Genomic DNA, 24,542 nt, shown 5'->3' on the forward strand with positions numbered 1-24,542 from the left:
CTTCAGTCGTGTCTGACTCTGTGCGACTCCATAGACGGCAGCCCACCAGGCTCCACTGTCCCTGGGACTCTTCAGGCAAGAACACTGGAGTGGGTTGCCATTTCCTTCTCCAATGCATGAAAGTGAAAAGTGAAAGTGAAGTCGCTCAGTCTTGTCTGACTCTCAGCGACCCCATGGACTGCAGCTCACCAGGTTTCTCCATCCATGGGATTTTCCAGGCAAGAGTACTGGAGTGGGCACCACTGCCTTCTCCTTTGAGCACCTACTAAATTCCAAAGATTCTGCTAGGTACTTGAGATATGATGTAAACAACAGTGAGAGAACCTGCTCTCAGAGACCTTATAGTATATAAAGTGTTTTCTGTGTGTGGTGCTGGAAGCTGGGTGTACAGAGATAAATAAACATCATACCATCCTGGCCCACACAGAGCTTGAACAAGGTCAATACCTCTAAACATTTTTTTGTTGTTTCACTCCATTATTAGAAAAACTCAACACATCCCTAATACATGTATTCACTTGTTTGTAAATTTTGTACTCACTCCACTTTCAAATATGTCTAGTATAAAACACACACACACACACACAAACCAGAAAGCAAAAAGGATGAGACCAAAATTCAATATACAGAGTTCTAATATTTCCTTCCCACGTCCCTCTTTAGAGACCGTTGGTTGAGTGGGCTGGGCTTCCATTGTCCAAGCATTGCCCTAAGTTCAATTCCATCTGCCTTTAGGCACTGTCAAGGACTGACCGACCCTCTGGGGCTAGGGCTGGACTGAATATTTCTTATTCCCATCCAGGAAGCCACTAGTCGAAATGGGTCCACCATCATGGATCCTGTCTGGGATTTGCAGACTCCTAAAACCACTCTCGAAATCAGAACAACCGTGGTCAAATCAGTCATTTGACTGACTGAGTTTTCACTTTTCAACCATTTGCTTTGGCATTGGGTACACACACTGCTTGAGTGAATAGTTCTCACAAAATATTTCACTCATGCACCAAGAAAGGCTGGTTATTGACCAGGGCCAGAAAACTCATGGACTAGGAAAAACCCCAGCGTCTTCTCTCCTGAAATACATTACCTAGGCAAGGCTGACTGCATGCTGCACACTCCAGCCAGGCCTTTAATTATGAAACATCAGTATTTCTTATCACCCTCTGATTTCTAAGGCTAAATTGTACAGCCCATGAACTCCAAGAAAACTGTTTCCTTATACCAGATTCTACTCATATGACTGCAAATTAATTCAACCAACATTTATTAAGTGCCTATCTTGAACAAGACACAACAAATAGGAATTTATTTTTGCTTGATGACTTAAGCCAACATAGATATGTGGGTTAAGGGACTTGATTATAGAGCCCCTACTTTATGAAAATAATTTCCTGGAAAATGATTGCTAAGTGTTATTTGCATGCCCATCCCCTGGTACAATCGCAAGCATGAATTAACAACCAACAGCATGCTTCATTCCCACACACGCTAATGAAAAATGATTGCTTGTCTTTCCAAAACCAAACCAATTATTCTTGTTTTTGTTGAATGGAAATTCAGCTTGTGTTTAGTGACAGAATAACTAAATCAGTCTTATTTGGAACCGAAGCGTCAATGTGGATCCTGTAGCTTTGCTGACAGGAAATGTAACCCAGATAGCTTATTTGATAAAACAGGGCTATTTTGGCTTTGAAACAAAAAACTCCACCCTTGCGACTTCAGAGCAAATGAACCATGCGCCCCCACCTCCATCTCTCTTTTTCCCCAGCGTCTGCCCTAACGCAGCCCGTAACGAGGCAACATTTTACATAACCAGCAGTATCAGCTCTGAGCTGGTATACATACGCCTACCTGAATGAATATCACCATTTCAGAACTGCTGCCTAATCACATTTTTTCAGGCTGTGTGAACAAAATAATGTTTCTTTAATTACATGAACTCTTTATTTTTGATATTTTAATGACATTTTAGAAGATAGAATGGCCACTTCTCTTAGATAGGGTGGTATTAATCAGGTGTGACAGCTAGCTATTCGATACATTTTTAAATCCCACTTGTATTTTCACAAGAGTTATCTGGGACCTGATTTCTCAGTCCTGTTTCTATAATGTCACTTGTGTTTCTGCCTATAATGAGCAAAATAATTGAACCAAATTAGCACTATCTATAATTCAGTGCTAGCTCAGAGGTCTTGTTTTATTTTTTTTAATGAAATTAAAAAGCATTCTCCCCTCAGGATAAATGTTAATAAATAATAGTCTATAGGACCTACATTCGTTACTGTGTGTTGATCCAACATACATTTTCCCTGGGGCTGCACCCAGCCGCTGGGCTGTAAACACAGCCAGTCGACTTCTTCACTAAATGTGTGTCTTATGCAGGGGAGTTGCTCTGGTCCACGTGGGGGCTCTTTAACATGGGTCATGACACTTGGGACCATTTAGTGCATCTTAGATGCTGTTTGAGGATCACAGAATGTTAGCATTGTGTACGACCTGGGCTTGTGTTTGTCATAGTGCTGTAACGGTTAATTTGTTTGTCTTTTTGAGAGGCCCCAGAGGGAAGGCCTGAGTTACCTAGGCCTCACTGGACTCTGTAACCTCAGCACCCAGCAGTGGGTTGGAGGCACTTGACCAGAAGCCATGCTGTTCGTAAGCATTTTTATGAATGCAAAATATAAGTTTTGCTCTGTCTTCATTTTACAAAGAAAGATGATGAGGCCCAGAGTAAATTTAATCAAATTCACAAGGCAAATATACTTAAATTCCATTCTCAGTTCTCAGGCCCATCTTCCATTTACTATACTAGCCTTACCTATAAAGCTGAATATCTTAACATTCAGTCAATAATAATAACTACGGAGCAGCATTTCTCAAACTTTCACGTTTGATCCATCCCTAGATGGATCACCAAGGGGACTTATTAAAATGCAGATTCTGATTTGGTAGGTCCAGGGTAGGGCCAAGACTCTGCCTCTCTCACAAGCTCCAGGTGATGCTGGGATATCTGGTCTGTGGATCACACTTTGAATAGCGAGGCCAGAGAACAGACTGAGTAATCCTGCTGGCCCTGGAGTCAGACTGCCAGGGTTCAGATCCTGACTCTGCCACTTTCTCTATGTTGCTCTACACCAAGCACAACAGTGCTACTATCTGCCCGCCTCTGCACTGTGATGGCCTCAGGGGCCAGATGAACAAAGCAGGCTACAGGCCATGCAGGCAACCGAAAGAGAAAACCAGAAAATACGTGTTCTTTCTAAAGTAGCGGCTGCCATTTATCTTGATTTCACTGTTACATCTTGGGAAAAAGAGTCCTTTGCTGCCTGATCTGAATTTTCAGAGAAATCTTTGGATCATGAATTTCACTTTTGGGTGAAGAAAGATATGAAGATAAATAGATGATACATACATATATATACTGATACATAGATATTTTGGTGACTTCTCAAAATTTTTAAAAGTCGATAGCTACTTAAAACATTTCACCCATAGGCTCCATCCTGCCCCTAGCTTGGCACTATTAATGAACATGCTCTCATTTAATCTTCAAAACAATCCCATGAGATAAATAAGTATTATTATGATTGCCTGTACCATAAAGGATACTGGCTTAGAACCACTCTGTAAATCACACCCTGCATGTACATAGAGACAGAGGCCAGGACTTCAGACAGGAATGACTGATTCCAAAGCCCACTCACTACACAGCTGTGATGACTCTCACCAGATCCTGCCCAAATCTCCCCAGTCTCTCAAATGTCCCCTGGTCCATGGCTGATGAGTCATGTTCCAGGAAAAGGGCAAAGATGTCGATAAACTTTAAAAGAAGTTCTTCTCTAGGCCAATTCTACTGGTCCAAAAGATCAAGCCTGTGATGTGGACTTTCTGAGCGCTGTGCTGTCTCATTCACACCATGAGCTCTTTCCTCTTACCATTTGGTGGTAATGGGATGAAGTAACCGAAGACAGCGCCTTGAGAATCTTGGCACTGCAAGTCACGTTATGTCTTTATCTATTTGGTTGAGCAGGATCTTAGTTGTGGCACGTGGGATCTTTGATCCTCATTGTGTCATGTGAATTCTTAGTTGGTGCATGTGGGATCTAGTTCCCTGACCAGGGATCCAACCTGTTGTTATTGTTGTTCAGTCACTCAGTCATGTCCAACTCTTTGAGACCCCATGGACTCTACCATGCCAGGCTTCCCTATTCTTCACTATCTCCCAGAGTATGCTCAAACTCATTCATTGAGTCAGTGATGCCATCTAACCATTTCACCCTCTGTCATCCCCTTCTCCTCCTGCCTTGAATCTTTGCCAGTGTCCAGGTCTTTTCCAATGAGACCACTCATCACATCAGGTGGCCAAAGTAATGGAGCCTCAGCTTCAGCATCAGCCCTTGCAATGAATATTCAGGGTTGATTTCCTTTAGGATGAACTGGTTTGATCTCCTTGCTGTCCAAAGGACTCTCAAGAGTCTTCTCCAACACCACAGCTCAAAAGCATTAATTCTTTGGAGCTCAGCTTTGTCCGTGGTCCAACTCTCACATCCATACATGACTTCTGGAAAAACCATAGCTTCAACTAGATGGACCTTTGTGGGCAAAGTAATGCCTCTGCTTTTTAATATGCTATCTAGGTTGGTCATAACTTTTCTTCCAAGGAGCAAAAATCTTTTAATTCATGGCTGAAGTCACTGTCCACAGTGATTTTGGAGCCCAAGGAAATAAACTTTGTCACTGTTTCCATTGTTTCCCCATCTATTTGACATGAAGTGATGGGACCGGATACCATGATCTTCGTTTTTTGAATGTTGAGTTTTAAACCGGCTTTTTCACTCTCCTCTTTTATCTTCATCAAAAGGCTCTTTAATTTCTCTTCACTTTTGCCATAAGGGTGGTGTTATCTGCATATCTGAGGTTATTGATATAACCTCCTGGCAATTCCAGTTTGTGCGTCATCCAACCCTGCATCTCACATGATGTACTCTGCACATAAGTTAAATAAGCAGGGTGACGGAGAAGGAAATGGCAACCCACTCCAGTATCCTGGGCTGGAGAATTCCATGGACAGAGGACCCTGGTGGACTACAGTCTACAGAGTCGCAAAGAGTCAGACATGACTAAAGCAACTTAGCATGCATGCAAGCAGGGTGACAAAATACAGCCTTGACGTACTCCTTTCCCAATTTGAAACCAGTCCATTGTTTCATGTCTAGTTCTAACTGTTTCTTCTTGACCTGCATACAGATTTCTCAGGAGGCAGATAAGGTGGTCTGGTATTCCCAACTCTTTAAGAATTTTCCACAGTTTCTTATGATCTACAGAGTCAAAGGCTTTAGCATAGTCAATGAAGCAGAAGTAGATGTTTTTCTGAAATTCTCTAGCTTTTTCTATGATCCAATGATTATTGGCAATTTGATCATTCCTGGGCCCCCTGCAGTAGGAGTGTAGCGTCTTAGCTACTGGATCACCAGGGAAATTTCACCCACTTAACATTTATATGTCAATTTGCCATAACACCCACCTCACTGTGCCAGTTGTGAGAGTTAAAGAGAGCCATGTTGCTGTATTCATTAAGCCTCTAAACCAGGCCTCTAAGTGATGCTCAGTGAATCACCACCATATATGTGTACAGTCCCTGCAAGCCCTAGGGCATGTGCCCCAGGAACTGAACATGGAATCCAAATGTTCAGGAGCTCTGAATCACAATGTGCCTTTCTTGGTAGCTAATGGAGAGAAAATCTCAGGCCACTGGAGCAGTGGGTACTTTCTACCACCTTCTCTCCCTCCACCACCAGCACCACCATTCTACCACCAAAGGTGGTGTACCACAGGTGGAAAAGCCTAGACTTTGCAGACAAGAGCCAGCTGGTTTGGGACCTGGTCTGCCCCACCTGTGATACCTCCGTTATTATCATAGGACCTATTGGAAGCTCAATATCTCAAGTGAGAATGAGAATAATAAATTTTCTTGTTTTTTCAAAATGAGATAATGCATGTAAAATGCCTGATATATGATACACACTCTGCAAATTTAATTTCCTTCACTCCCCCCTTTTATTCCTATATCACCTCTGGTCAACCTCACCTCAGGTTACTGGGTAAAGAGTGAGCAGATGATTCCAAACCTACAAACACTCCTTCTCCAAACTTTGAAAAAAAGAAGGCCAAATTATACTGCATTTAGCCCTGGTCTGGGAATTGAACACTCGGACATTTATAAACAATCCATGGAAGTACAAACTATCATTGACCCCATGTTAAGGATGAGGTTTCCAGAGGTTAAATCACTTGCTCAAAATCACTTTGCTCTCAAGAAGGACTCAGAGTCTCACTTCTCAATAGATTTACATCACAGCAAGTGATCCTACTACCTAGGGTCTCATATTCTTCATCCATCCAATAAAGATATTAGAAATATCCAGCCATGTAAGAAATTTGTATTTTGTCCTTGAGGGTTTTCCCCATCAAATTCTTCACTGAGACTTGACCAGGCTGCAGCACTAGTGAGAAGAGCCTAAGGGCAGGGGCTTGTTCTCAAGCCCTCTATTCTCAGGGCATCCTGTTAAAGACAGGTCATGTATGGTCATCTGCCCCAGTCTCCTTTCAAGCTGGCCTGTGTGGACAGTTGGGTAGGTTCTCTCTTGTATCTAAACTATTTTCAAGTGACTCAGATTTCCAGGATGGAAAGGATCCTTTTGATAAAGATCAAGTTCAGCTTTGATCATTAAACTGTTTCCTACTTCCCTGTCAATTTTCACCAAAGCGGGGAAACTGAGCCAGTACATACCCATCAGCTCAGGGGGTGGGTGCTGTGGATCAAGGCAGGGGAAAGGCAGGGGAGGGAGACAGCTGCCTCCTCTAAGCTACATGAGGACACCCCACCAGGACCAAAACCCAGGGCGAAAAGAGGTACCTTAAATAGAAATCAAACACCACCCCTCTCTCTCCCCACTCTATTCCCTCGCAGATAAACACATAAGGTTTATGATTGGATAAAGGTTTGGTTTCATTCCAAGCACAGAAATGGTTTTAGAAGACTGCAACTTCCTGTCTCCTAACTTTCCTGACCACAAATATTTTTATTGTAAGCCATGAAAGTAAAGGATTATTTAATAAATTAACACTTCAGATATCTTTGGTTCAACCTTTAGTTAGTTCTAAGCTCAATTATTTGCCTCCTATTCCTTTAGCTCAGGCAGTTCGTCCTATTTCTTAATTCCTTCACCTAAAAAGTCTTAGTCCCTATCTTTGCTGTATTTTATGGTTTTATAATACCTTATTGAATTGCTATATTGTAATATTTCTGCCACTCCCCCTCTCCCCCAAATAATCCTTTATGAGGAAGCATAGACACAGTCTGGAATGCAGTGAGGTAAGCACAGCAGTCTTTATAGCATTTTACAAATTTCTCTTGGCCTCAGAAATCACAAAATAATCACGTTAAAAAAAAAAAAGCAAACCCTAGCCCTTTGCCTGCAGGACAATACATGGTTTTTTATTAAAAGAGGAATTTAAATTCCTTCTGTGCACAGACTGTTTTAACTATAAAGACTTAGAAAATTAATTTTTGCCTATAATCTCTTATAGATAATACTATAAAAATAGTTCCTTTTTAAGAAGCATATTTCATGCAAATATCAAAAAGCCTTTTATCTGTGTTCAAGATTTCTTGTTCTATTTCTGTCCCTTGTTTCCTTCTCTCAGCAGATCAGACTTCGAGAGCCCTGGATCCCAGAACGGGCTGCCAGGAGGCGGGCCACAGGTTGGGCTGCTTGCCCTGCCGTTATACAGGCAGAGAAACTGAGGATCCCAGATGAATTTCCTACTCTGTGCTGGGCTCTATGCCAAGTGCTGGGGCAGAGATATGGTGGATTCAAAGAGCAGGAAAGACAGGGGTTCCAGTCAGAAAGATCATGAAAGAATCATCCTGGAGTACCAGTCTGCACCAGCAGTGCAGAATGAAAAGGAAGAAGGTTAACAGCTTTTAAACCAGGGATCCCTGACCTCTGGGATCTAATGCCTGATGATCTGAGGTAGAGCTGATGTAACAATAATAGAAATAAATTGCACAATAAATGTAATGCACTTGAATCATCCCCAAACTGTTTTCCCCCAACCACATCACCGTCTGTGGAGAAATTGTCTTTCACGAACTGAAACTGGTCCCTGTTCCCAAAAAGATTAGGGACCACTGTTTTAAACAGTAAATTGCCTCAAACTTCCCTTCCTCATCAACCTCCTTTGGGATTTCTGCACAGCCTAGTACCACCCATATTTTTTTTTAACATTTTTCTTTAAATGACTCATTTTTTTTATTTTAGATCCCCTAGAGGAGGGCATGGCAACCCCCTCGAGTATTCTTGCCTGGAGAATCTCCATGGACAGTGGAGCCTGGCGGGCTATAGTCCATGGAGTCGCAAGGAGTTGGACACAACTGGGCAACTAAACACAGCCCAGCACTGCAAGCAGTAAAACTGGTTGAAGTCGCCGTTTAATGAGGTGCTATGTATATTTTCAAATATTTATACATTAAGTACATAACTATTTAAATGTTTCACCTGGGTACCCCTAAAACTTAACTCAGACATGCACACACACCACCAGTCATTGTTTGTTCTTGTTCAGTTGCTAAGTCTTGTCTGACTCTTTGCCTCCTCGTGAACTGCAACACACCAGGCTCCTCTGATCTCCACTTTTGCTCAGATTCATGTCCAGTGAGTTGATGATGCCATCCAATCATCTCATCCTCTGCCGCTCCCTTCTCCTTTTGCCTTCAATCTTTCCCAGCATCAGGGTCTTTTCCAATGAGATGGCTCTTTGCATAAGGTGGCCAAAGTACTGGAACTTCAGCATCAGTCCTGCTAATGAAAATTCAGGGTTGATTTCCTTTAGGATTGGCTGGTTTGATCTCCTTTCAGTCCAAGGGACTCTCAAGAGTCTTCTTCAGCACCACAGTTCAAAAGCATCAGTTCTTTGGTGCTCTGTCTTCTTTATGGTCCAATTCTCACATCCATACATGACTACTAGAAAAACCATAGTTTTTAATATATGAGCCTTTGTAGACAAAGTGATGTCTCTGCTTTTTAACACTGTCTAGGTTTGTCATAGCTTTTCTTCCAAGGAGCAAGCTTCTTTTAATTTCATGGCTGCAATCACTGTCCACCAGTCATTGCCATAGCACATGTTGGGAAACCCTGCTATTATGGATTAAATGTGTTTCCCTTCCCCAAATTCACATGTTGAAATCCTAATCCCCCATATGATGGAGGAGGAGGTGAAGCCTTTGGGAGATAATTGGTCCTTGAGGGTGGAGCCCTTGCGAGTGAGATTAGTGGCCTTATAAGGAGAAACATGAGAGCTTGCTCTGGCTCTCTGCTCTTTACCCGGTAAGGGCCAGCAGGCTGTTTATGAAGCATGTAGCAGGCTCTCACCATACACTGGATCCACAAGCCCCTTGATCTTGGACTTCTCAGCCTCCATAACTGTAAGAAGTAAATTTTTTCTGTTTAAACTGCCCAGTCTATCGCATTTTTTGTCGTAACAGCCTGTACTGATGAAGACATCTGCCTTAAGGTAAAGAAACCAGGAAGGAGAAGGGATGAGAAATAGATAGCTAGGACTTCACATTTGTAGAAAAAGAATTTCCAGTGTTAGTCTGGAGGTGATGAGAACTTCCTATCAGCACACACGCACACACACACATACACGCACACACACGCACACACACACGCACACACACAAACACACGCACACACACGCACACACAGCCCAAATGATGCCTCCTTCCCTGTCTGATGGCCTTTTGTCCCCAGAACAGACCCCAGGAAAGCTAATGCCCAGATCCTATAACACCATACTGTTTGACAGATTGCTGGGCTTGGGTAAATCTCCCTAACTGCATCCTGATCCACTGGATCATCCATCTAAGCACAGATCCTATCATTGTAGTCCACAGTATATGCTTCCACTAGGAAGAAAATCAGTGCTCATTGGTACATTCAGCTGCCATCAACATAGTAAATGTATTGACCATGAAGCATATGATACCTATCCATGCCCCCAATATTACACATTTTGATTTGCTAATTTTTAATTTGTTCATTTTTGAAGGCAGGTATGAGATCATGAACAAAGCTACAGTATAGAGTCAGCCCAGACACTGACCAGATGTGTGCTCTTGGGTAAGTTACACAAATCCTATGACTCTCAACTTTCATATCTGTAAAATGGAGATAATGATACATAACTCTAACGATTTCTCTTTTGGGAGAAAACAAAATGTCTAGTAGACATAATAACACAATGCCTAGCACATAATTTGAAATAACATGGTAAATACATTTTAATATGAATTTTGCAGCCATTGGAAATGATAAAAAATCATAGTAATGAAGACTATACAAGCAATATAAAAAAATTCTCAAGACAATTTTAAAATAGTTCCAAATATCCTAACATTCCAATTGTAATGTATTCCAGTATGTATGTGTGTAGACTCACTCTAATGTCACATAAGAAAATTTATGCATCTTTATGTACAAAGACAGATTAAAAACATGGGAAAATGAAAACTTTTCATATACTAGAGCTGAGAGGCAGTTTGAAATTAAGAACATTAACTCTGAAACTGGGCTTTAATCCTAGCTAGGCCACTGCCTAAATATATTACCTTAACTAAATTACACAGTGTCTCTGAGCTTCAGTTTCCTTTTCAGAAAAATAGGGATATTAATTGTAGTATCAACTTTATAGGTTGGTTTAACTGTACCTATAAATTCTGTTGGAGAAGGAAATGGCAACCCACTCCAGTATTCTTGCCCGGAAAATCCCATGGACAGAGGAGCCTGGTAGGCTACAGTCCATGGGGTCACAAAGAGTTGGACACGACTGAGCGACTTTACTTACTTACTTATAAATTCTGTTATTCAGTAAATTTACAGTAAATAGTACTGATTTACTGTATTTATTAGGTGATAGGATTATGGTGATACTTGTCCCTTTTAAGAAAGGACCTCTGGGGACTTCACTTGTGGTCCAGTGGCTAAGACTCCATGCTCCCAATGCACAGTCAATCCCTGGTCCAAGAACTAGATCCCACAGTTGCTGCCAAGAGTTCACATGTCGCAACTGAAGATCCTGCCTGCCACAACTGAGACCCAGCACAGTCAAGTAAATAAACAAATAAATATTTTTAAAATAAAGAGAAGAAAGGATCTCTGTTCAATAATAGAAACTTCCGATAGCCAGATTACAACTGCATTCGCTAAGTTTCTATTGTACAACCCCGAAGTTGTACTGTGAGAAGGAGAGAAGAAGCCAAAGGCACTGCCAGCACAAGAATTCCGGGTCAAGGCTGACCCACACCTGAGCCACTTGTGACCGGCCAGAGGGAAAACTGCTCCTCCCAGCTGGCCCAGTCAAACACGATCTAATGACCCAAGTGCTTCTTTCTCACACAAAACAAATGCATCTGGAATATCCCTGAGCTGTGTGTCTGCCACTGACGCTTCCAATTTCACTTCACAGCTACATTGAAAAATTTTAAATCCTCTTCGATTTGGGCTGCCTCTATTTGTATTTAGACTAAGATAGAGAGTGAGTGCCAGGGGACAACTTGACCATTAAAAAAAATTTTATTTGACTACATATATTTTTATCCATTTGGGAAAGCTATCAAAGCAGGCATTTTCACTTAAAAGCTTACAAATGAAGCTGATATTATCTGGTTGGGGGAAAGCTAGGGAAATCACTGTAGCAAAAGAAAAAAAAGAAAAATCCTTTTGTGTATGAATTTCACATTGCTATTGTCATGTACAGGATGTATATTCAAATGTGTTTGCATGTTTCTAAACTGATCATACATCAAAATTAGAGCCATATTGTTCCTTTTACGGCAAAACTGTTTATATAGGAAATATTGTACCAAACATTCCCTCCCTCCACCCTGGGTCGTGACTGATTGCAGAGTGAGATAAAAGCACTTATGTCCACAAACAGGAGAAAAGCCTAGATGCATGAAAGAAATCAAAAGAAGGTGTGATTTTAACACAAACACTGTTATCAACCAAAAAAATAAAAAAGATTACTAGAGTTTATGCAAATTCAGAGAAAGCAAAAAGCATATACTTTACACACTGACAGTTTGAAAATTAGGGGTTGGGTTGGATAAGAGTAGAATTCAGTTTGGTACAGTTCAAAACAGCCCCTGGATGCTATTTTATTTTCATGTGACCACCTGAATTAGAGTCATTTATAAGAGGCAGATACGGCCCACTAAGGGGAATCCATTTCCTAATTCACTATAGGAAGCAGTAATTTAAAGCTGGCCACTGGTTTTTTTAGTGTATTTTCTGGAAAGCCTGAGTTGGTTTCAAATAAGTGCAGTTGAATTTTCTCCTCCTCAACACAGCCATTTTTTCCACTTTTCTTCTTGTTTCAAAAACTGGTTCCAAGTACAAAGTAAAGTGGGAAGTTGGCAATTATCCTATAAATCCAGGTTATGTTGTTAGGTCAACAAAATTATGGATGTGATGGAGCTTAAAGGAATTTTAGAGATTATCTTATTCCACAGCTTTCAAACTTTAAATATTTTGCTAATGAAATCATACATAGAACTCTAGCATATAAATTAGGTTTTAATAGTATTTCACTAGTATAAATTTATTTTAAAAGCAAGCAAGAAATAGTCCTAATTTTAACATTTATCTTTTGTAAAGTCAAGATAGAATGATATGACTGATCTGATAAAGCCAAAATATGGAAATTTGGGATTATGAATGACTATTAACAGTCCTAAACCTGCCTCAGCATCTAGTTTGTTGCTGTTGAGAACATCATTTCTTACAGAAATAAGTAGTATAAGATAGTAAAAGTTTTGTATTTTTTAAAAAATGGAATCAGGAAACAATTTTACAGTTTCGAATGTCAGAAGACAATCTGTTCCAAGGTCTTCACAAAAAGAAGGCCCGGATATATATATACCTATATATGGATATACATGTATATATAAGGATTGGTAGACTTTAACCTATAGAAATTAGGGGAATATAATTTTTGTTATTGCAATTCTTAAAATTGAATAGAAGTATACTTTAAAACTCAAATGGTATTGCTGGGTCATACGGCAGTTCTATTTCCAGTTTTTTAAGAAATCTCCACACTGTTTTCCATAGTGGCTGTACTAGTTTGCATTCCCACCAACAGTGTAAGAGGGTTCCCTTTTCTCCACACCCTCTCCAGCATTTATTGCTTGTAGACTTTTGGATAGCAGCCATCCTGACTGGTGTGTAATGGTACCTCATTGTGGTTTTGATTTGCATTTCTCTGATGATGAGTGATGTTGAGCATCTTTTCATGTGTTTGTTAGCCATCTGTATGTCTTCTTTGGAGAAATGTCTGTTTAGTTCTTTGGCCCATTTTTTGATTGGGTCGTTTATTTTTCTGGAATTGAGCTTCAGGAGTTGCTTGTATATTTTTGAGATTAATCCTTTGTCTGTTTCCTCATTTGTTATTATTTTCTCCCAATCTGAGGGCTGTCTTTTCACCTTACTTATAGTTTCCTTTGTTGTGCAAAAGCTTTTAATTTTCATTAGGTCCCATTTGTTTATTTTTGCTTTTATTTCCAATATTCTGGGAGGTGGGTCATAGAAGATCTTGCTGTGATTTATGTCGGAGAGTGTTTTGCCTATGTTCTCCTCTAGGAGTTTTATAGTTTCTGGTCTTACATTTAGATCTTTAATCCAATGTTCATTGCAGCACTGTTTATAATAGCCAGGACATGGAAGCAACCCAGATGCCCATCAGCAGATGAATGGATAAGGAAGCTGTGGTACATATACACCATGGAATATTACTCAGCCGTTAAAAAGAATTCATTTGAATCAGTTCTAATGAGATGGATGAAACTGGAGCCCATTATACAGAGTGAAGTAAGCCAGAAAGATAAAGAACATTACAGTATACTAACACATATATACGGAATTTAGATAGATGGTGGCGATAACCCTATATGCAAAACAGAAAAAGAGACACAGAAGTACAGAACAGACTTTTGAACTCTGGGGGAGAACGTGAGGGTGGGATGTTTTGAAAGAACAGCATGTATATTATCTATGGTGAAACGGACCACCAGCCCAGGTGGGATGCATGAGTCAAGTGCTCGGGCCTGGTGCACTGGGAGGACCCTGAGGAGTCGGGTGGGGAGGGAGGTGGGAGGGGGGATCGGGATGGGGAATACGTGTAACTATATGGCTGATTCATGTCAATGTATGACAAAACCCACTGAAATGTTGTAAAGTGATTGGCCTCCAACTAATAAAATAATATTAAAAAAAAAAAAAAAAAAAAAACTCAAATGGCTGCCAAACCTCTGAATATGATTTGAAAACAACTGAGCTGGTCCAACCTCCTTATTTTAAAAATAGGGGAACCAAGACCCAGCATTGAAATGATTTGCCCCAGAACGTATTGTGAAGAAAGTGACAAAGCTTCCTCAGTTGCCCCTTTTTTCCTTGCACATCCTGTCTCTCCTTCTCTGTCAATTATTCCTTGAGCACTTAAAAAAAAAAATGTTTTATTATCTCTCATCTTAAAAACAAATGAGCCAAACAACAAAGAAACAAAAAGGCTCAGTCACCTAATACCCCAACATCTTCATCATGTTAATACCTTTCCACTCCCACATTTTAAGTTTCTATAAAAGTGTCAACAAAAGTCATCTCCTTTTTAGTCAACACCAGCCTGACCACCCCTTCTGCTGTTCCACCATTTCCCAGAGTTTGTCTTTTTTCTGCTAAATTTTGTTGGTCTTTCAGCTACAGTAGATTGCAAGCTTTATTACAACAGAAATTTTTGTGTTTTGTTCATCAATGCATCCTGATTCCCTAGCACAATGCCTCATTCATAGGAAGTGCTTAATACAAACATGTTGAATAAAATAATGTCATGTTAGAGTCGCTACCATTTATGCATAAAACAGATTATCAAAAATTTCTAAGGGCAGAGTTCTATTTTCAAATGAAACTTTATAAAGAACTAAAAGAGAAAGGAGATGGTTGGTCAAAAGCAACTGCCCTTCAATTATATCTCAATAAAATATTTTAAATTTTTTCATTTTAAAATTTAAAAGAAAGCAATTGCCTAGTCAGCACTACTCCAAAATAATCATCCAGTAATCGTACAATTTGTGTTGCTGTAATAGACTAAGTTTTAGTTTGATTTTGTCCCTAAGTTTTGCCTTCTTAGTTTTGTGTTTTCTCAGTACAGGTGACAAATGCTTTTATTTTCTTTAAGTTCTGCAATTTGGAAGCTTAAACATACCCTTTTGACTTTGCTTGTTGACCTGCTATTTCATTTTCAAGCTCTTCTCTTTCCTGTCACATGCAGCCAATAGACCCAAGGCATAGCAGCATTATTCTGTTTCCCAAATTCTCATGGCTGTTGTTGTTCAGTTGCCAAGTCACATATGACCCCATGGACTGAAGCATGCCAGGCTCCCCGTCCTTCACTATCTCCCAGAGTTTGCTCAAATTCATGTCCATTGAGTCAGTGTGATGCTCTCTAACCATCTCATCCTCTGCCACCCTCTTCTCCTTTTGCCTTCAATCCATACTTCCAAGTGATTTCAGATAACTTTTTCCCCCCTGTATATTATATTATTTGGGGGCTTCCTAAGTGGTGTTAGTGGTAAAGAACCCGCCTGCCAATGCAGGAGACGTAAGAGACTCAGGTTTGATCCCTGGGTGAGGAAGATCCCCTGGAGGAGGGCATGGTAACCCACTCCAATATTCTTGCCTGGAGAGTCCCTATGGACAGAGAAGCCTGGCGGACTATGGTCACAGGGTGCAAAGAGTTGGACTCAACTGAAGTGACTTAGCACGCACACACACATTTTATCTTTGTATAACATGGGTTGCCACTTTTCTGTCCTCCAATAATAATTAATTGCTCATTACCCAGCCCCAAATAGCACATGGTTTGACTATGTGTCAGTAAGAAATGTCTGTAAAAATCCCATGGCTTATGATGATAAAAGTTTGTTTCTCACTCATATTGCGTGTCAGCAGCAGGACAACTGCAGCTCTGCTCCACAAGTCTTTTTAATTCTAGCATCCAGGCTTAGGGGTCAGCCCCTATTTGGGACATTTCATTCTCATTGCAGAAGGAAAAGAAGCAATGGTTCTTAAAGCTTTTGCTCAGACATCATGCATGTTATACTGCTGCTTACGTTCCATTGGCCAAAGCAATTCACATGGCAAAGCCTGTAGCCAATAAAGTTGGAATATATTCCTGGCACAGACAGGGAGGTCCTAGAGAGGAAGAAATTCTATAGAGATGGGAGCAGTAAAAAGGGTAGTAAATACTTTGGAAAAGAAAAGGTAATGATGTCCTCTTCAGTTACAATCTGAATATTGGAAATGAGGAAAAGACTGGAGCCCCATGTTCCTAGTTTGGGGAGTAGAGCATATGGCAAAGCCATTCCTCCAGTCCAGAAGTATAAACGGAGGAGCAAGTGATGAAGACAAAGATTGTGGATTCCACTTTGAACATGATGAGTTATTGATGGCTGTGAAATCTCTCTTAGAAATGTCTGGCACCTGGTTTCACTAACTTGGACTTGAGAGACAACAGCTGTGCCAAGATATAGGTCCAGAGTCACTTCCATGCGGACTGTGTGTGGAGTCACATGGAGTGGATGAGCTCTCCCACGGAGCATGAGGAAGAGATGAAGACTTGGAAAACTACAATCTTAGAATTCCAAATTGAGTTACCAGTGGAGGAAAGAGAGCCTACAAGAGACTGAAAAGAAGAAGAAAAAGACACACAAAAGGGCCAGGTCATGGAAAACAAGGGAAGAGATTTCAGAAACGTGTCCTCAATATAAATATACTAACAACTAATGCTAATATGTGATATTCACTAGGTATCAACCATTGTTCTAAGTCCTTCACACATGTCATCTCAAGCCTTGTCAAGGCTGAGGAGTGCATGGGAGGTGAAGATACAAAGTAATGTGATAATCCAGAGGAGAAGACAATTACTTCTGGCTGAGCTGACCAGGAAAGTCTTCAACATTTTGGTACTAAAGGTGAACATAAGTTCACCTCTACCTACTCACCCTTCCTTGTCAAAACTATAGTTTAGTATCATAATCATCTGAGAACTCCACCTAAAGGGCAGACATATGTGAATTTTTTCAGTCTTTTGAAGTTGTCACTTCCCCATAATGACCATCCTGCTTTTGGATCTTGTAGCAGAGATTGCTGACTGGTCAACAGTATTTCCTCTTATCGTAAACACAACTACATTTCTCAGCCTCCTTTGCTTCAGATAAACCATGTGGCTGAGTTCTAGCAATGCTATGTGGAAAGTAATGATATTCTAGACCTGGCCCATTCTCTCTATTTTGCTTGCCTCACATCTGTGCCAAGAAGCCACATGTTGAGGACGGCAAAAACTCCATTCATCTGGACACCTGAGTGGCAAAACAAAGCATCCACCCATCATTGCTAATGAACATCTGTACAGGACCATCCCTTGAACAAGAACATTTCATGATGTTAAACTTCGAGCATTTTAGACTTTGTTATGGCAGTTGTTACAACCCTAGCTAACACAGATCTCATTTCTCTGAATAGAGCCACCTCACATTTCTATTTCCTGAATACCTTTACACTTCCTGAGTACTTTTTGTACACCTCTGATCTTTTGAATACCATAAATTGTACAATCTCCGGAAAACAGTTAAGAAGAAGATAAAATCCAAGTGTCTTTGGAGGAAGAGATCATCTTTCCCCATAGACATTTACTCTAAATTCCTTTGGGCCTCTTTTCCTGTATAGACCCAGAAGAGCATGGAACAGACATGGCCTAGGCCATCTTATAGCATAACGAGTTTGCTTCTGCGATGCAAAGACAAAGGTGTCCATGAGAGCATGCCCTGATGTCCGGAAAGGTTACCAGATTCAGAGGCAGATAACCTTATTTCATCTGCATGACCTCAGGCATGTTACCTAATGTCTCAAATTCCTCATTTGAAAAATAATGATAAAGATACCTATTCTTCGACCAATGCCATTTGTTTATTTATTTGTTCAAATGACATCACTGAAGCACTGAACAGGTTGTGACGCCACGTGAAATGAGCACTTGTATCTGGAGTTGCTTTGTAAGCCATAAAGCACTCACCAATGGCTGATGATGCTGTCTCTGTATCTCTCTAACTAGCTGCATTTCTGCTAAAGTCTGTCTGCGTTTGAAACCAGTGAGAGCTATGAATATGCAGTATCATTATGATCGAAAGATTCAGTCAATCTGGGAGACTGCTAAAAAGGACTTTATAAAATGGTCCCTCATGGCCCACTGGCTACTTTGTGATTTCTTCGCCTAGGAACACAGGTTTCCTTTCCCTCCCCATCCTTAGGTGCCAGCATCACCAACACTAGGGCTCTTGTGCAGACTCTGCTGTGTCCCCCAGTACACCAAATAGGCATGAAACAGAACTGCAGTGGGGTGAGCAGGGGGCAGAGCCCATAAGTCTGCTGCTCTGTGTACAAGCACCTTCAGGGCCAGTGTTTCACCCACCAAAGCAGCTCCGTCTGTCCTAGACAGGCAGATTTCGTCTCTGTAATTGTCACTAGATTCCAAGGCCATGTAGAAATCTAGAAGCAAAGGGCTTTCCTCTCTTCTGACCACCTGCCAGGGCCTCCATGGTCACTGTGAGAGAAGGCTGCATCCTGCCTCAGATGTGGGATCGGTGAACATCAGGAAAGGACAGGACAGGAGGCCGAGGATGGGAGGCTGTTCTCTGGTTCAATTTTCTTTCCTCTTACAGAAAACATTTCAGTTTCTGAAAGAATCCTGCAACTAAATAGCTACATAAAGGTTTGTAAACCACTGAAGCAAGTGTCAGGAGGCAAATGATTTACTCTCCAATCCTCAATTTCCTCAACTGTAAAATATGGGAAATAATATGTGTTTCTTTCTGCCACATGGGATTGTGGTGAGCATAAATGAAATCATTTCCACAGATGCAGGAGGTATTACCATTATTTTCTTTATCACTACTTTCCTAAAGACCAGTACCAAGACCTGAGCCTCAAAATCAGTCATCAGCAGAGCATATTCTAGGTCAACCTTACTGGATATAAGACTAGATTATTTCAGATTTAAAATATACAGGAACTCTCTGAAATTAAAACTTTGGATGGTAGTAAAGTCTAAGAAATCTTAGATACTGCAAATTCAGAAATATATCACCCCTTGGAGGGAACTAGATCAAAATATACCTTTGCCAATTATGAAATGAGAACTTAACATGTAAACAAGGCTTCAAGGGGAGTGTAGACCCTCCTCTCAAGTAAGTCATCAAAGCATTTTGCTCAGAATTTTAAAAATTATTTCAAAGCAACTTCTTCCTATAAATAAGTAATATTGCAATTCTGAAATATTCTTACCTCTTTGTTATGGTAAGTCCCATAAGGGCCTACTCATGAAGATTTTGTTAACTGAGTTTCCTTAACTAAAAATGTACTGGTGAAAATATTCTCTAACTTAAAACTTATACCAAGAATGAAAAGTACCTTTTGTTGAGTCCTCATTGATGCTGGGCCACTGTTTTAAGAGTTTTCGCACATATCATCTCATTTAATCTTTATGCCCACATGACAGCTCCATGACATATTGTAGAGGAGACTATTAATATTATTTTCTTTACCATCAGGAAAGCCAAACTTAGAGAGTTTAATTAACTTGTCCAGTGTCCTATAGCTAGAAAGTACTACAGCAGGGATACAAACCAAGGATTAGTTGATTCGAAAGCCCTTTTTCCTAAACATTTTTCTATTTTGGCTATTAATTAAGATTAACTTTAATCCAGTTAGGAAAATTTAGTAGAGGCTATGCAGCAATAAAATTCCCTTTTGTTCACATCATCAGCTGGCACATTCCTAGAAGACAGTGGCCACCCTTGACCAAATCTTTATTAAGTCCATTCAGCCTGGCTGGGTGTTATCATCTGTGGATGCCAGGGGAGGTTTGATGCTCATGATGACTTCCAAGTTCCTGTTATCATCAGGGAGCTGTTTCATTTAAGAGATGACCTATGCAAGGTCACTTCTTGGCACATGGGAAGTGAGCATGGAAGTTTAACTCAGGGACTATTAGGCTCATCAACCATCTTCCCCTTGCTTGTCTTCTGACATTGCTCCATGCAGCAGCCGTTGTGCTTAAAGGGAGGATAAAGGACAAGGGACTTGCTTCCCTGGTGGCTCAGATGGTAAAGTGTCTGCTCGCAATGCAGGAGACCTGGGTTCGATCCCTGGGTTGGGAAGATACCCTGGAGAAGGAAATGGCAACCCACTCCAGTATCCTGCCTGGAAAATCCCATGGACAGGTGAGCCTGGCGGGCTACAGTCCATGTGGTTGCGAAAAGTCGGACATGACTGAGCAACTTCAAAGGACAAAAAGCATTAGTCTTTCTTGATACCTCCCAAGAAAGAAAAGAGAACCAGCTGGAAAGGGCAGTGCAGTTGTTTTGTAGTAATGTAGGCTTTCGAGGAAGCTGGCCCCAGTGTCAGGAATGTGCAACGCTATCTGCTGCCAATTTTATCCCCAAAGAGAGACCCTCTGGAACATAAACGTCAACCAAGAATTGGATTTTTCTTACACTGTCAACAATTACTTTGTTATTAAAGAAAAACATCTGGGAGGGGGACAGCAGATGGGCACATCTGACTAGGGGCAAGGAGGAGGGAGCAGTGTTTCAGGTAGTGGAGAGATTGTTCAAGGACAATTTATGTGTGAAAATATCACCCCTATAAATCTGCCAGAGTCAACAGAGCTGAAGACGAATCACATACAGAAACGTGTCGTCTCTCCCCAGCAACACTGACCACGGGCTTAATTTAGGTGTACTCCCTGCTTGTACTGGGTTTCAGATTTTTTTTTTTTTTTTTTTTAAGTGAGGCATGGGCAACAAAGAAGCAAATTGATATCAGTTCCCCTGCCTTGTCCTGTTAATAGTATCTTTCACCTCCTGGTATTTTTAGAGCTCTGGTTCAAAATATGAAAGTTTATGCCATAATCCAGACCAGTGAGCGTATCATTACCATGGTGATACAATATTGGCCTAGGAGCAGGGGAGCCAACTTTTTGCTCCCAATGCCACCACCAACTTTCTTGTTCTTGTCAGCATGACTAAAAAGGGTGGAAGAGATGATCCATTAGTCAGTAGAGAATTGCCTAAGCAGCTCATTCAACCCATCAAGACATAAGTCACATTAGAGCAGGAAATTTTTTTCCTGTTCATGCTGTATCCCTAGTGCCTGAACCGTGACTAGTCCACAGTAAGAGGTCAATCATTATTCATGGCACTAATACATGAATCATCAGTTCATTTATCCATCTCAAAGACGAATGTAAAATATGCATGGGTTTTCCTTCCATGGAGTTGCAAATGATACTCATAATTTCACTCAACTTTTTCTCTGAAACCTGGGGTAAACATATTTCCATATTACTTTAACTGCTAGTCCATAATTTTGGAATAGGGACTCATCTCTGGGAACATCCTGCACCAACAAATACTTCCACTTAATTTTCAAACCCTCCCTACCAACTCTGTACGGCAGTGGCTCACTTTCTTAACTTCATGTGTTCACCAGCTTGGATAATATAGGTTACAGGCAATTACACAAAGAGCCATGCTCAGAAATACTGCTCTCTCAATTATCCAATTCCAGTTTTATTTCATCATACTTTTTAAAAAAGAATGATCTGCCAGCTTTTCACAGGAGATTGTAGAAGAGAGTCTAATGATACGACCTTGGTTAAGTCACTTCTCTTTTCTGGGCCTCCATTTCCTCATCTTGGATAGAAGACAACTGGACCAGACCAGAGGCACCAATATGGCAACACTCAGAGTGAATGGAAACCATAGACACTTATGTGACCTACATAGAAGTTTTTTGTTTTCTGTTTGTGTGTGTGTGTGGTGGAGGGTAGGGTAGAGGGTAGGAGGAGGGGTAGGGGAGTTTAGTTACAGAGTTGCCAAAAGATAAAGAAATTTTCATATGAACATGAAGAAATCCAAATTTCTGTTTTGTTTTTAGAAGTCAGATCTGGAAACACTGGGTCCAAAGTCACACAGGAACAGCTGAGGAGGGCTGTGCCCCTTCCAGATAGTTTGGCCTCTCTGGTTCTCCCCATGGCCCTAAATCCACTTCCCTCCTTAGTGCTGAACCCAGAAATAGGTGAACTCTAAAGTTCCTTCCATATTAAGCTTCCTATTATTCTAGAATTATATAAAATACTGTCAGTTGGTATTAGGTCTCTATCAGGCATTTAATGAGGGTTGACATTGGATAAAATGTTGTGTTGTCACTAACGATGATTTATTTTTTAAAACCAGCAGGACACTTGATGCTCTAAGTCCCGGCCTCCTCATCAGTAATGAGGGGAAAGGGCTACTAATCAAGGGGCCATGAGACCCAGAGGTTCCATGCAACCCACCAGTCTCATTTGAATGTAAAGCTAAAGGATTAAAATGCTACCTGTGTGAGCTCCGCCTGGTGCTCTGTGATGACCTAGAGAGGTGGGAGGACAAGAGAGGCTCAAGGGGGAGGGGATATATGTCTGCTTATGGGTAATCCACATTGTTGTATGACAGAACCAATACATTATTGTAAAGCAATTATTCTCCAATTAAAAATAAATGTTTAAAAATATCAATACGTGTTTGGTTACAGAAACATCAAAAAAAGAAAAACAAAAAAGAATAAAGAAAGAATGTTACCTGTGTGTGGCTGCTTCTCAAATACACCCAGATATTAACTCTGAATGTCTACAAACTCTAACACTTTCCTCACTGACATTCTTCTAGTCAATGAAGTAGATAGTATAAGTAAGACAGTACATTTTTCCCGTGGGACTCAATAAAGCTATTTTTATTTTAAATGGAAAATAAATACAGCCCATAAATTTTGTTTATTTTTTTTCTGAGTAATCCTTTCCATTTCTCAAATTCTGTGATTCTGTATTTTGTTATGTCTTTCTCCACCCAGAACAAAATACTCTAAAATGAGTTATTCTACAAATATCATATTTGTAGAAAATAATAAAATTGAAATTGCCTAAATGTACTCTAAATGCTTTTCAGTATGGTTACATTCTGACATCACAGGAACCCTGCAAAATAGTTATTATAATCCTGCTTTACTGTGAGAGACCAGTAAGAGCTGGAAATCAGTGTGGTCTAATTAGAAATACCAAGCTTTTCCCACCGTGCCTCTTGGCCTCCTCAAAAAGTGTTTCCCAAACTATAGACAGTTACATGATTTTAGGTGGAAGTCAGCACTAAAGAGTTGACTATTCCTTCATTATTGACTGTTAGTAAATAAGTTCATCAAGGAAATTATTTTGGGTTTAGAAATCTCTCAGGTTTGTCAATAATTGCTTTTCATTGTTGAGTTTTATGTTTTAAAACTTTTTAACAACGTTTTTGTTCCCATCGTACTTATTTCTGGAGAGGGGAATGACAACCCACTCCAGTACTCTTGCCTGGGAAAACCCGTGGTCAGAGGAGCCTGGTGGGTTACAGTCCATGGGGTCACAAAGAGTCGGACACGACTGAGCAACTACACGTTGACTTTGACTTTGTACGTTTTATGATCACCCTAATAGCTCAGTTGGTAAAGAATTTGCCTGCAATGCAGGAGACCCCAGTTCGATTCCTGGGTCAGGAAGATCCACTGGAGAAGGGATAGGCTACCCACTTCAGTATTCTTGGGCTTCCCCTATGGCTCAGTTGGTAAAGAATGTGCCTGCAATGCGGGAGACCTGGGTTCGACCCCTAGGTTGGGAAGATTCCCTAGAGAAGGGAAAGGCTACCCACTCCAGTATTCTGGTCTGGAGAATTCCATGGATTGTATAGTCCATTGGATGGCAAAGAGTCAGACACGGCTGAGTGACTTTTACTTTTCACTTTTCTGTCCACTGCAAGTTACACTGATTTTTCTTTTACTCACATAAAGTTCTGAAAGAGAGTCAATATAAATAAATAAGTTACAATCAGGTGAGAAACAGTGCAGATAGAAAGTTGAGACAAAAATCAAAAACAAAACATGCAAATGTCTAAAGCTGGAGGAACACTAGTCTGAAGGAGGAAGTTCCTGGTCAGGACTCGAGAGGGGCTGGCTCTATCTCTTGTGTGTGCTCAGTTGTGTCCGACTCTTTGAAACCCCATGTACTGTAAGCCCCCCGGGCTTACATGGAATTTTCCAGGCAAAAATACTGGAGTGGGTTTCCATTCCCTTCTCCAGGGGATCTTTCTGATCCAGGGACTGAACCATTGTCTCTGGGGTCTCCCGCATTGGCATGTAGATTCTTTACCACTGAGCCATTTACATGGCAATTAAAATCCTTCTTCAGGTAGTGGCAATCTTGTTGGCTGAATAGGGAGAGGGGCCAGAAACAATAAAGTATCAACAAGGAAAGATGTTCATCAAAGAAATCCTCTCTTTTTGTCTCAGTGTTTTTCCCCATTT

The sequence above is a fragment of the Muntiacus reevesi genome, chromosome 2 (genome assembly GCF_963930625.1).
Source record: "Muntiacus reevesi chromosome 2, mMunRee1.1, whole genome shotgun sequence".
NCBI classification, from domain to species: Eukaryota; Metazoa; Chordata; class Mammalia; order Artiodactyla; family Cervidae; genus Muntiacus; species Muntiacus reevesi.